General features: G+C 42.2%; 1 protein-coding gene across 2 annotated transcripts in view; it reads right to left on the bottom strand.

Moving 5' to 3' along the window:
* Window positions 1–12467, bottom strand: part of LOC116334446 (divergent protein kinase domain 1A-like) — a 30923-nt gene that overhangs the window by 2017 nt on the left and 16439 nt on the right. The window lies entirely within an intron of this gene.

Here is a 12467-nt window from a genome sequence, read left to right as displayed (position 1 = left end):
ATTTGTTACTTGAGGCCAGTTCATTGCTCTTCCTTCATTTGATGAGCACACACTGTGTGTTACTTTGTAATTTTTCTTCACTTTTTCTAATGCACATTTATAAGATAAAATCAGGACCCTGCTGCTAATGTTGACTGAAGCATCGCTCCACATATTTTATATGTGAAAGCCAGCTCGCTTGTTATGATCAAAAGTCACTAACTTGAAAACAGCAGCAACGGTACAGTGACATCACTTGCATTGTGCAGGAACACAAATATGCATAAAACATTGGAGGCCTTGTAACAAAAAGAAATAAAACTACAAGTTAAACTTTGGGGAAACAGTGTTTTCACGCAAATCAGCATTCAGGATTCTTAACACAGTTTTGTCTTTTGCAAAGGCTGAAGTTTGCCGAGTTGTTTTTCACACTGCTTCTTTAAAAACTTAATTCAAGCCCTTCAATAGACTTGTGACCTGTCCAGGGAGTACCCCACTTCTCAACCTAACACAGCGGGGACAGGCTCCAGGCCCACAGCAATTCTGATTTAGATAAGAGAGTAACAAAATGGATGAGTGTGTCTGACATGGTTAACTTTAATGGGTTTATCTTCTAAAAAAAACAAAACAAATTTAAGGCCAGTATACACCATTTTCAAATGAACACTGACATCATTCATTTGGAGAAGTGGCTCAGGAGTTGATTCCAATGTCCTTGACTGAACTGCACATTGTTCTCAATGGTTAGTTTTGTGCCTTGTACAACAGTATGCTAACGGTGTTGGGGGCGGGGGGCAAAAAACAAACAAACAAAAGATGGCAATAATTTATTTTACTTTTTACCACTTGAGGGCAGCAGAACAATCTTTAAACCAAACACTTTCATTGCACGTTATGTCCTCATTGAGATTATCAGTTTATATACCCAGCAGACATAGAAAAAGAAAGATTAGCATTCATTAAGAATATTCATTTATTCTGCTCTGTTGCTTTGTTTTAGCGCCGTTTTTGTTCTCCACCACTTGCTGACAAAAAGCACTTAGAATTCCACCTTATTTAGTTAATGTTAAATGCTCTAAATGCTCTGGCTTCCTCCTACACATGGATGTTAGACTAACTGGTGACTCTTAATTATCTGTAGGCATGTGTGGGGGAGTGTGTGTGGTGGACTGGTGACAGGATGTACCCCTTTCGCTCGATGACAGCTGACACAGAGCAAATGACTGTTGACATATAAGGCTCTTCGTGCCCTCTCACCATCTTGTATGTCTGTCCTCTTTCTTGCATATGATCTGTATATAGCCTGAGACTCTCAGGCAGAGGGCTTTTATTTGTTCCAGAGGAAAAGCTGCAAACTAGTGATGGCATTGAGGCAGAAATCCAAAACTGAGTAACAGGCTGCCTGAAGAAATGAGGGCAGCAGAGTCAGCGGCCTCTTTAAAATCTCTTTCTAAGACATACTAATATTGGAAAGCTTCGTCTGATTCCATTATGTTTTTGTCAATTTAGTGATTTAGCTTTTTTCTGTTAAAATGTTTCCTTGCTGGCATCCTGTACACAGTGATGGTTTGTTTTGTTGTACTGCCATTCGGTTATTTGAAGCTGTATGATTATTATTATTATATTAAATAACAAGTTAATGGTGTTAGTGCTTTCATCCTCAGAAAAAAAAAGTGAAGAAAAAAGAGTTTGTTTGTTTTTAGCTAATAAATAAAATTGCTACCAGCGGTAATGTTACTCTTCTTTTACTTCTTTATTTTGGCTTCTCCCTTTAGGGGCACCACAGTGACCCCTACAGTCCAAGCACATGCATGTTACTGCCTCTGCCTCCATCTCACCTCCTCTGAGGTCTTCCTCTTTTTTTTCTCATACCTAGCAAGTCCATATTCAACAGCCACTTATCCCTCCTCTGCACACGTACAAACTATTTTACCTTGCCTCTCCAAACTGCTTAACTTAAGCTGTCTCTCTGATGTACTCAATTCTAATCGTGTATGAAATCTTAGCATCTTCAACTCTGCCACCTCCTATCAGTGCCAACATCTCCAAACCATACATCATAGCAGGTCCCACTTCCATCCTGGAAGCCTTCCCTTTCACTCTTGCACTATCTTTCTGTCACAAGTCACCCTTGACACTCGTCTCTCCACCCATTCCACCATGCCTGCACTCTCTTATTCACCTCTCTTGTGCATTGTGCATTGCTTTGGATGGTTGATCCCAGGTATTTGAACGCATCTCTAAGGAGCTTGGAAAGACAAGCGAATAGAATTCTTTAAGTTTCTTTAAGACGTTTCACCCCTCATCCGAGAAGCGCCTTCAGTTTAAGCCCAAATGGTGGATAGTCCCTGATTTGAAGTTGCCTAAGAGGGTCATTGACTACTATTGATCATGTGCCTCAGCAGCAGCAATTAGACAGAATACAGTAATTAAGGGCATAAAATGCAAGAACGTGGAACATAAAATCAGTCTTTATGCGGATGATGTGTTACCTTTTTTCCAAAACTCACAAACCAATCTCTCTGGGGTAATTGCATTGATAAACTCTTTTGCAAGAATATCAGATTACTCAATTAACTGGTCAAAATCTACAGTCCTTCCGATTAATTGCTCCTTCCATAATTCTTCTTCTACACCACTGCAATCTGGAAATATAAAAGATTTAGGTATTAATGTTTCTCCCAAGCTTGCAGATTTAACTAAATTAAACCATATCCCACTTTTAAAGAAAGTAGAAGGCGATCTGGCTAGATGGAAATGTCTACCCATATCACTCATGGGAAGGGTTGCCGCTATAAAAATGATGGTCTTACCAAAAATAAATTATTTATTCTCAATGATCCCAACTAAACCACCACAAGATTGGTTCAGATCTCTAGATTTGTATATGTCTAAATTCTTTTCGAAGGATAAACCCCCACGTATAAGCTTAAAAACACTACAAAAGAACAAGGATAAAGGAGGATTAGATCTACCTAACTTTCAACACTACTTTTTAGCCAACAAGCTTCAATTTATCTCAGGATGGCTAAAATATACCTTCTTAGATGAACCTTGGCTAGATGTAGAACAAGCACTTTGCAATAATCTAGAGATTTCAGACCTATCATTTATCAGCTCAAACATCAAACGACATGAATGCTTTAAAAGCGTCAACATCAGCTCTACTCTGACAGCATGGTGGTAGTTTATAAAATTGATGGAGTCTTCATTAATCCTATGCAAACGTACACCTATCTGGAACAACCCTCACATATTACAAAACAATAATATGATCAACTTTCCAGATTGGAGTTGTAAAGGAATCAAATACTTAGAACATATATTAGAAGGAACAGAATTTATTCCATTTGACAGACTAGTTACACAATATGGGATCAACAAGAAAAGATTTTTAGAATATCAACAAATTAAATCCATAGTAAAAAAGAAATTTAAACCCAGTCAAGTTGAACTACAAACACCATCAAGTGTGGTACAATTTCTTACTCTTAAAACCCCCAAATTACTTTCCAAAATACACAGAATGCTTTCTAAAACAGATGAATCAATATCACTTCCTATTTCAAAATGAGAAGCGGATTTATCAGTTAACTTAGACCAAAACTTCTGGTCTCAGATATGCATAAAAACCATTCATTTAATTAGAAATCCCAGTCTTCAATTAATTCAATACAAAATACTACATAGAGTGCACTATACAGGTCATCGGATGTTCAAGATGGGCTTTACGTCTTCCAACAACTGCTCACACCGTCAAGCCAATACACCGGACAATTACATCCACGCTCTTTGGTTCTGTCCACCAGTTCAGAAGTTTTGGCGCGAGATATGTGAAGACTTATCAAAGTGTCTGAAATGTAACATTCCAACTTCCCCTTTAGTGTGCTTGTTGGGCAGCTTAGATTATGTCACTACAGAAAAGAATATAGCCCATATGGTTTTCACTGCACTATGCATTGCCAAGAAAACAGTCCTCACGAACTGGAAAAATAAAAATAATCTTAATTCTAACCAATATAGAAATTATCTAATAGATTACATTAGTCTTGATACAGCCTCTGCCACCACATCAGATCAATTGCTCTGGGCTCCTTTGATCAGCTCCATCACCTAGTGGGGGTGGGGGGTCATAGTTTGGTCCCACCTTTCCTGTTGTGATTGGTGTGGGGGTAGGGACAGGCTTGGGGCATCGGGGAATTCCCCATGAGCGTCTTCCTTGGAGGGCTCAACCCGGGGTTGCGGTCATGGCCTGTTAAGGGCTCTGTTGGCTCTTAGGTGATGGTTTCCTCATGGCTGCGTGCAGCGGGGCTAGGGGAGGGTCTGTGCTGACGGACGTGGGTTACTGACCTGGTAGCCTGGCTGCCCCTGGGTGGATCCGGGGCGGGCATGGGGTTCTGGGGGTGCTCTGTCTCCGGGCTGGGGCTCTGGCTGGGCCTTGGGGGCTTGGGTCCTGGTTGGTGTGTCGCCGGGGTTGTGGGTGGGTGGGTATATGGGGGCTCAGCCCTGGCGCAGGGTGCCGCCGGTGCATCAAGCCACCTGAGGGGCTCTTCGACTGGTGGGGAGGCTGTTACATCTTTGCAGAAGGTCTCCTCTCTCCAGGAACTCAAACTGCAGGTGGGGGAGAGATATAGGAGAAGTGGAGGAAGAACTCAACCTGGGTGTCTATTGTCTTGTGTAGTCTGGGAGATGAGTGGATGATGGGGTGGCTGCAGTTTTCTCTGTGGTGGGGTCAGGTGGGCTTCCCCCGGGCTCTGTGGGGCCGGGCGGCGCTGCTGAACTTTGCCCCGTTCCAGATTGGCCTGGGCCCCCTTGCCTTGGTGGGTTCCAGAGTATGGGGGTGCCTACTGGGGTCAGCGGGGGAGCTGGCCCCAGGGAAGGGCCACTTGCCCCTCCCTTCCTTCCCTCCCCATGTCTAGCTGCCTCCCTCTTCCTCCTCCACCACAATTACCCACACATGCAGGGCCTTGGGGTGAAGGTGTGTCACCAGGGTGCAGGGGAGGCATCCCCCCCCCCCCCCTCTGTCCCCTTCTGGCTGCCTGTGCCTCAGTTTTATCCCACAACTTAGACATTCACATTACTCACACTCTCATAACACATACATATAGGACCTTGGGGGTGGGCACGCTACACGGCATCCAGAAGACCGTCAGGGTGTACAACCTCACCTCTGGTGCTGTTGCCCACCTCTCAATTTTAAATACACGTATACATTGAGGGCTATTGGGAGGGGCTATGCGCTTACCTGCTGCTCTCTGGCAGGTAGCTCCATGCCCTCCTGGGTTTTAAATGCACCTTAGAACACACATGCATCAACACTACATATGAGCGGGAGGAGGGAGGTTTGGAGTCTTCACACATTCCCGTTCTCTGTTGCCTGTTGGGGCGGGGGGGCTGGGAGTTGGCCATCCGATTGGGGTCTGGAATGTGGGGCCTCCCTGCTGCTGCCGAGTCGGGCTGTCTGCTTCTCTCCACCCCAGGGAAAAGGGTAACACTACCTGGGTCTGGGTGCAGTTTCACCCTCTAGGGGCAAGGGTACCTAGACCTGGGGTATAGAGTACGCTTGGGGAGTGTGATTGTGTGTACAGTGTCTATTTATGTCTGTCTCCACGTTGGTGAGTGCTGAGTAATTGCATATGAGAGCATGAGGGTGGGAATGGATGTTCGTATCTGTGTGAGCCTGTTTGTCTGTGTCTATATGTCAGGTCGGGTATCAGACGCCACCTCTCTAGGGACATCTCAGGCCCTCCATGGTATGGAGGCCTATCTCCCCCCACCACTCCCCCTGCCGGTGGCAGACGCCCTCAGACATCGGTGCATTGGTGATTCTTGATGTCCAGGGATGGGCGTTCAGGTACCCACCGGCTCACTCCTGGTGGCTGCTTGTCAGGGCCTGGAGCCTGGGGCTCGCTCGGGCCCCTTCGGGGGGTGGGGTGCCCTTGGCCTCTGGGTCTGGGGCTCGGTCCACTCTGGCACAGCTGGCTGCCGGCGGAGCTCACGGGCACGTCACTGCAGCCCCCTCTGGCTTCTGCTCCGCGGCTGCTGAGTGACCCCTCATCTGGGGCTCTCCTCAGCTCTTTCCGGGACAGTGGCACGGTTGCCCCTCCGTTGGTCTTCCTTGGTCTCTTGTGCTCTGAGGGTCTCTGGATGTCTGGAGTCTGGATCTCCTCCATACCTGCTTCATGCCCTGGAGGATGGGGCTATGGCTCCCCACACCCTCTATCAGATCGTTACATGAAGGAACCTTTTGAATACAAGTGCGCTCATGCTCACAGGTGTACACACGGGTGCTCACACACACAAACTACACCTTTTTTGGCTCCTACCTCAAAGCACACTGTGTGCTGTCAATCTTACGTGCTGCACAATAATATTCAATATTTAGTATTTACTGTTATATTCACATAGATTATCGCGATGATGTTGCTAATTATATTGCTCTCTTTTTTTGATGGTTTTCTCTTTCTTCTTTCTCAACAGGTGATCCAGGTCATTGATATATGTATTGTTTGTCTGTTTGTTTTGTTTGTTTTTGTTTTTTGCCCTTTATCACCGTTCCTCTTCCCCGCTGTTTTTCTTTCCCTACCTCTCTTTCTTTCTCCCTTTTCTTTCCCCCAGTTATGTCTGTCCCGTGTGTAGCAAGTGAAAATAAAATAAACAATAAAAACAAAGGTCAATCAAATGGACCAATACGGCAAGGCTGGGATGGTCCATTTGGTAAAGTAAATCCGTTGGGCATCTTTCTTGGCCTTTAGACAATAATTCTGATGGCAAAAGAACCAAACGGGACAGGCGAAAAAAACAAACAAACAAACAAAAAAAACAAAAACATGTGCCTCATCACATGAGTCAAAGTGTGAAAAAGGCTGTCGGTCATTATCAGCAGAGGTTTTGGGTGCAACCATTGTGAGACCCAAAAGTCCCAAGGCCCACTCACATCTGTCACTTGTGTCAGTTGATCTCAGTAAGTCACGTGACAGGGTGAGGCAGGGTCTCACAATGCTTTCACCTGAAACCTCTGCTGACCGTGGCATATGTGTTGCTTTTTCAGATGTTTTAGCCCATTTAACTTTGCTAGACATGTTCTATTTAAAGTATTTTTTGATTCAACAGGTGTGGGTATGGTTAGTGACATTTAACTCAGCTTTCTAAAAAATGTGGTCAATGAAAGTTATTATTACTTTTTTAAGAATAATCCAAGTAAAATCTGTCCAAGGATATGAAACATTTACAAATATGCCAAAAACAGAGAAATCAGGAAGTATTCAAATACTTTTTCACAGAACTGTACTACCACAGTACCACTAATGGATGTCTCCCTTTTACAATATTCAGACTCAAAGTCATTATAGTAATTAACACAAGTTTAAGGGCTAAAAGATGAATGAATTTGTTGCTACACAGCTGCTGAGAAAATGCTAAATTCAAACTCAGCACTGCTTTAATACAGCATTATCTATGGCTTTTATTTATGGCTGAATAAATGGCTCAAGCAGGTCACTTACGAGCCGTAGAGTGCACCTCAGTACCATCATTAACATTACTGTTTCACTTTTTGAAGAAAATAATTATGGAAAGCACAATCAATTTGGAAAATGAGTATAAAAAATTGTGTTTACAGTTGTAATGGTCTGATGTAAGTGAATAAAGAGACCTTTTAATTTATGTTTTCAGTAGTCATTTGGTCTATTAGTAAGGGAACAAGCCTGTAAAAGGAATGCAAATACGCTCTAAACTGAGTTGTATCACTGAGTACATCATTAAAGCAATTGCTTCTAAATAGGTGCTCAGTAATTAACAGTAAATGGTGTTTGCGGCCTGCTGTGTGAAACATTTAGAGTGACTCCAGACTCATTACTGTGTCTTTTGATTTTCTTTCTAATTCCCTGCCCGATAAAATATACACTCCACTTAGATCTATAATGGCATTTTTCCAACTGGAGAACATTAGTGAACAAAAACAGACTTTTTAGCAGTCCCACTTCCTTCTCTATTAATGGTTCTTGCACTTAGTGCTTGACAGTGATGGACACCCCCTGCTTCCCACCTCTGCCCCTTTCAGATCCAATTTATTTATTGGCATAAGTCACTCTATCTCTGTCCCCCTCATCTTTTTCCTCTCTGTAGCACTCTACAATCCATCTTCTTCTTTTCTCCCATCAATGATAGTTTAATAACAGTTGTAAGACAATGTAATAAAAGTCAAATATCTGATTTTTTCAGTACTGGAAAGTAGATTACGCAGTATTTGTCATTCGTATCTCTTTCCAAATGGTTTTGTCAACCATTTTCTGCTTTCAACGCCATAGATAATGCAGAAATTCTGCTTTCAGACAGCCTCCATATGTCACTGTCTAATCTAATTTTTTGCCACGCAGTGACCTCAGATCTCACGGTACTCAGTCCTGGTGTTATTAGGATAAAAGGAGGAGGGAATAAATTAACATTTAAAAGCAAAATTAGATTAATTTTGAGCCACTTGTTGGCTGTGTATCATGCCAAAAACACACTATTGAACCATTATTTTGTTGTAAAGTTAAAGACCCCATAATACCTTATCACCCCAATAGAGCACTTGGCACTCAGACTGCTGACTTACTTGTGGTTGGGATATTTAAAAGTAGAATAGGAGAAGAAGCCTTCAGCTTTTAGTCTCCTTTTCTGTGGAACCAGCTTCCAGTTTGCATTTGCAGACATGCGCTCTGCTTTTAAGATCAGGCTTAAAACCTTCCTTTTTGATAAAGCTTATAGTTAAGGTTGTTCTCCCTTAGTTTATTGTTCACTCTACCTTTTTCACTCCCTGTGTATTTGCACACCTCTTTGCATTTAATTATTAGTTATTATTCATCTCTGGCTTTGTTCCACGGTGTGTTTTTTTGGTCCTGTCTCTCTCCCATCACCCCCAACCGGTCGTGGCAGATGGCAGCCCCTCCCTGAGCCTGGTTGTGTCAGAGGTTTCTTCCTGTGAAAAGGGAGTTTTTCGTTCCCACTCGGGGTTTTCTCTGCATTGCTGTAGGGTCTCTACCTTACAGTATAAAGCACCATGAGATGACTGCTGTTGTGACATCTGACAGTGGCTCTCTACCATTTGGGACTGTGAAGTTCGAGTACATTGTTTTTATTTTACTTTTTTTTTTTAACTAAGGGCACTGAAAAAGCAACACACACAAAGTCAGTATCTGAAGCGATAGTTCACAGGAAATTGAACTGAAGTTTTTACCTTGCATCTGAGATCAGTGCTGATATAATTTGGCTTCTCGGTGATCTTTTCACAATGGGGATAGGGGGTAGGGAATTGGGGGGGGATGACATCACATACAAAATGTTCTTATGAAATTTTATTTATTCTGTCTCTATGGTGTTTAGAAAGGCTTGTGTCCTGTTGGTCAATGATGCAGAACAACAGTAAAGGAAGTAAGATTTAAAACCACTGAAGCATGTCAGTTATCAGTTATTCACTCCCAGCGAAGAGTGAGGAAGAAGAGAAACAGATAATTTATGTAGCAATGAAACCTATTTTGGAAAGAAAATCAAACCCTGGTGCAGTGCTTGTTCATGTTTTTGCAGCTACAGTTTAAAAACGTCCTCTAAACTTTTTGTTCATAAAGTTACTGTTCTGAAAAGAGGACAGCTGTAAGGCTGCATCAACTGAGTGTGGATGTGTGAGTGTGACAATGATCGTGACTGTTAAAAACGTAGCTGTGCAAAACGGGCAGATTGTGGGCTGTCGCTTTCGCAACCAAACATCGCTCAGCGTTATAGAATGGCTGAGTATTTGTAACAATAAACCATAGAGACAGAATAAATAAAATTTGATAAAACATTTTGTCGGCCCCAATTTGAGTTTTACACCATCAGAGTGACATTTTGTAAAGGTTAGCACCTTGGGCTGCATGCCACTTTTTCCACATCTCCACAGGATTATTTGAGATTTAAGGCTTAGGTTTAGTGTTTTAATTGGAATAAACACCGGCTTAGATTGTTGAAACAGACGAAGAACAGATAGACAGACAGACACTTAAAGATTCATGATGCTATTAGTAAAACTCCATTTTCTCTTACATTTTATTTATGTAGTGACAATTTACAACAACAGCTTCATTTATACCATAAGGTAAAGACCCTTAATTATTAGAGAAAGAACCTTAATGATAAGGTGACACCCTATGAGCAACACTTGGCAGCAGTGGGAAGGAGAAAACCCCTTTTAACAGGAAGAGACCTCCAGTAGAACCAGCCAATCATCTACTGCTATTGGTTGAACTGTGAGGAGAAAGAGTAGAGAAAAAACAGGAGCACAGAGAGACAAGGACAAATCACAAACTGGAAATGACAAAAGTTAATGACATTTGGTAGTGACATATAAACAAAGGAAGAATGAAAATTAAGATACCCGATTCAGCCCTGACATTAAGCTTTATCAAAAAGAAACGTTTGAAGTCTAATCTTAAAAGTAGTGACTGTCTGTCTCCTGAATTTAAACTGGGAGCTGGTTCATAGGAAAGAAGCCTTCCATCCTACCTTTTGAGACTGGAGGAAACACAACTCCGCCTGTAGTCTAAGAGCAAAATTCTTAGGCTGTGGCTGGAAAACACTGGTGGGAGCATTGGGACTAAACCTGAACATTAAAGTTGTCACCTTTTGAAAAGTTATCAAGCTGGAAGACATTAAAACTGTGTTTTTCACAGCTGTATATACTGAACCAACTGAGTTGGGTGATAATTTGATGTGTACTCATTATCAAAACTGATTGCTTTTATAATGCACAGCCATTTGAGCCATTGTTAACATGAAAATATTGACGCATGAATCTTCTGCACCGAATTCTCATTTAACTATAACACTGATATCACTGGGAGTGCAGGTTCATTCCTTTTTTGACATTTTAAAACAATCGTTCATTCTGACTGGCGCTGAGATCTGCTGGCCCTCACGCATATTATTCCAAATTCTACACTTTTCCAATGTGTCTTACTGATAATGTTTAAAAAAATGATGCACAATCACTGTGCAAGCGCCCTGCAAAAAAACAGGAAATCTATTTAAGTCTTGCTATTAAAATATCATTGTTGTTGCTTTGTCTATTGATTGATGTACTTACAAATCTGACCGTGCAGATCCACAGCAAATTTAACAGCAGTAACCGCACAAGTAAGTGCTGTGTGTACCTCCCATCTATTGTATTGCAGTTGAAATACATCAACAGCAAAAACATTATGGAAATGGTGCTCTATGGGGAAAACAAATGTATGGTTGGCCTTTTTCTAATCGATAGTTTGTGGCTTTCGTTTCAAGTCTGGCCTATGCTTTTCTATCTGCTGCATCATGTATTGACCCTTTGTGAGTTGAGAGAGTTACACAAACATGGCTAATGAGCCCATATTGATTGTGGCTGCTGTGACAGCTATTAATTAGAGACTGACTGGGAACTGTGGCCATATGCTGAGGTGGGTGGAAAGAAACAGTCTGTCTTCATCTGGTTGAACTCTCCTCTAAACCAACCCACGGCTCTGTATTTAGCCCTGAAGGTTTCGTGAAATAACATTGAAAAAATCGAGGACGTGCTGTACTATTACAAAGGATCACCTGCTGTTGATCTGTTGAAGCAGAGAGGAGATTTAAGCTGATCACGAGCACCACATCACTGTTCTGACACTTGGTTTTTGCAGCGTGCACACCATTCATCCATTATGTATGATTATAAAGCTATCCCTCAGAGGTTGCTGTTTAATGGGCTCTTGTGGAGGGATGAGAAAGACATGAGAACAGAGAAACAAAAGATGGAGAGGCCAGGAGGATTCATTTGCAGAGAGGTGGCTTAATATCACTGACAAATAGAAAAGCAGGCCAACATAAAGAGAGATGCAGCTAAAGGACTGATAGAAAGATGCATCAGAAACAGCCCAGCCACGCTTCTCCGCTTCTTCTCTCTTCGAAGTCTCTGAAGAGAGAAAGGAGGCCACATTGTTGGAACAGACATTATGAAGATCTGACTCATCACTGTACAGACAGCAGACAACCCCTCCCCCTGTAATATCCTCCTGAGTAATACAGCAACGTTAACACATGTGAACTTTATCACCAGTTGTTCTCTCTGTTCTGAAGTTAGACATCTAGCTCTTTGACATCATGGCCATTTCCTTTGCAGCGATGCATGCAATAATAACTTGCAAACTCTGCCATTCACTTCCCATTGTTCTAAAACAACAAATCTTAAGCATCTTTTCTCTTTTACTGATATCTTTGCAGTATTTAAATAATATACATAATGCGCTGTAATACAGCCAAGATGAGCTTCTGTAACTCAAACTGAGAAAAAAGCTTACGCTGGTTCTGATAGAAAGCTGTCAGAATTCACAGTCCATCACACTTTGTTGTGCATGGGGCTGCATAGCCACAGACCAGTCAGCCACAGACACCAGAGCATCAAAGGTGGACCACAGAGCAGTGAAAGAAGGTGATGACACATTTCTTTTAAACCATGTGGA

This window comes from Oreochromis aureus, linkage group 23 (assembly GCF_013358895.1).
Source record: "Oreochromis aureus strain Israel breed Guangdong linkage group 23, ZZ_aureus, whole genome shotgun sequence".
NCBI classification, from domain to species: domain Eukaryota; kingdom Metazoa; phylum Chordata; class Actinopteri; order Cichliformes; family Cichlidae; genus Oreochromis; species Oreochromis aureus.
Note: the sequence above shows the minus strand (reverse complement) of the source record. Positions and strands in the feature narration are given on the sequence as shown.